Genomic DNA, 2703 nt, shown 5'->3' with positions numbered 1-2703 from the left:
CCTGGCAAGGCTCCATCCTAAACATAAATAACAGAAATAGGCAAAAAAAATATTTAAAAAAATAAGTGATAACAACTTTAATTGCATGGATTTGCAATTATTGATCACATACAATTTGTTTTACTGTTCGTTGTTAGCTATTATAGAAAGTGGCAAAAATGGGGATGGTAATGGTATATTATTGAAAAGTTATTAAAAAAGTTATAAAAAAAACAATAGTGTTGTAAAATTAGGAAAGTTTTAAATTACTGAGTTTCGTTATATATAAAAGTGTGAGATGGTTATCTTGCTCCACCTAAAAAAAATAGAAAATAAAGTATTAAGCAACAGTGTCATCATCATTCCACTCCTCGCTACACCGCCAAGAACGTGAATTGTGGCAACCTATTGCGCGTTTGGCAGGCCGCTGGTCATGTTAAAATTAGACCAGAGTACCTGTAATGACACGCTGTCCTGCCCAGCGACAACGAAGGGTTAAGATGATTTCAAAAGGCTGATGAAGAAATCGCGAAACCAAGAATAAAATGGACAGCTCTTGACAGCGCCTGTGCATCAACTCTGTGTGCCATGGCTCACGAGGCACCACAGAGATATAGGTTCAGTGCATAGCTGGCACGCGAACATACGGTATCGACACACAAGTTCACACTGCCACACATACGTACAGACTTCCACCGACAGATGTATACTGTACACAATGACGGAATGTTTAAACAAATAAAAACGCGTATGACAATGATATGCGGCAAGAATCTTACCATTTAAATGTCGGTCACCGCAAAAACAACTGTCAACCCTTTCATTTCTATCATTAAATATGCTATTTTCGAATTTTGTGAAAGCGGATGAGGAGAATCCCAGCAGCAGCAATACTAGGCCAGGATCCTGTGGACATATAGTCTACTTGCGATAGCTCTTACACCACCAGCGGCCCCTTCAAACGATAAATATATGCATGCATTTCACTTACTGAGAGAACCACCCATTTACAGCGACATATGCTATAAGTTTCTAATTCCTTGTTACCTCATATTCAATGCATTATTAAATTATGACTAATTCCTAGCTGTCGACCTGCCCCTTGCAGCCCCTGCCTGCCCGTGTCTGTGTGAGAGCTGACCAATCGGCACTGCCTCCCAACCCCCAGTTTGGAGTATTGCTGAGGCTTTGAGTTCCACCAAAAATCCAAAAATATGTAGGATTGAAAAAATACGGGCATATTCCGCTCTACTGGTTTTTAATTATTACATACATTTTCAATTACTGTCATTCACATTAATCACTATGACATGTCTGTCATTTGCTCAATCTGTACCAACAATGGTATCATATCATACCCCATATGGACATCCCATGCGCTTTTAAATGATGGGATTAGAATGTTTTCATGTTTTCATTCTAATATAGGCTACCCAGAAAACAGATGGCTTCCTTGTCTTTGGACGAGTTGCAAAACCTTTTCTCTGCTCACCCGGTCCTTCAAAATGGAGTCGGTTCACAAAAAACAGGCCACAAAGTGTTAATATGCTCGATATGAAGTTCACATCAAAGCGAAAAAGATTGAACCGCAATTACGCACACATTTCCAATCCATCCAAAACATTCCAAAGCCTCAATGCAAAGCTGCATTCATTCATTAAACACCATTGAATAAACCACTTTCACAATAATAGTTAGTGTATATCATATGTCAGGTTACAGAAGAAAGGTTCACGACGGGAAAATGTAACTGGTGTGTGTAGTAGGGGGACAGTGTGGCATAATTCGCAGGCATTTCCATAGACTCCATCATGCCCTGAACGTCAAAAGAGAGTTTGAATCTCGTATTGTCTTATTTGTGTGGATTGTTGCAAAGGAAATTATATTGGTAGAGACCGTGGATAGGGGGTGGAGTGGAGTCGTCCTAGATAAATGCACAACCATTAAATATGCAAAGATGTTAATCAAATAACAGTTCTGTATTTCGAGAAGGCAAGCTATGTCTTCACACTCTCCATAAAATTAATATGCGGTATTTTTGATCGAGGGGAAAATCTAAAGCCTACGGAAGAACTGCGCTGTCTGCTCAGCCTCGCTCGCATGAGCCTGGTGGGAGAGAGGGCCTGCAGTGTACGGCGATGGGCACACACACAGTCAAAATAGCGCCCCGACAGATCAAACACGTTCATGCGTCTACAAGCCCTACTAAACGCGTCTTTCTTTCCTTTTTAGACTGCACTGTAACGAGAGAAAAATATATAACATGATGTAAAGCCTATCTATTTACATATCCGTCAAGAAATAGACTTAAAGTAAACTCTTACATCATCATCTCGTTGTGAGCCGTGTGTTCCTCTGTGCCGTGCTGTCTCTGTCTCTGTGTCTGTGCAGTTCGTAATGTCGGCAAAGTCAGTCATAGCAGAAGACAATGGTGGTTTGAGACAGGAGCACATGAGTTTCTGATGAAGTTAGTCAGGTTTAAGTAAGCCTTTTTATGTACCACTCTATTCTTATCCTATTTTACACCACATGCTGCCATAACTGATTTATACACCTGTGCTCCTCCACCTCTACCCAAGCTGTTTTCACTCTTCACCTGTACAATGTGGACTCTTACAAGTATCTTATCTGTAAACGAGTCCATCATGCCTTTTTGTGGGAGAGTGATTGACAGGCCTATTCTAAAGTCTGTCACTGCCCATTAGCCTACTTACTCACAGCTCG

This window comes from Salvelinus namaycush, chromosome 3 (genome assembly GCF_016432855.1).
Source record: "Salvelinus namaycush isolate Seneca chromosome 3, SaNama_1.0, whole genome shotgun sequence".
Taxonomy (NCBI): domain Eukaryota; kingdom Metazoa; phylum Chordata; class Actinopteri; order Salmoniformes; family Salmonidae; genus Salvelinus; species Salvelinus namaycush.
The sequence above is the reverse complement of the archived record's forward strand: the minus strand, read 5'-3'. Positions refer to the sequence as shown.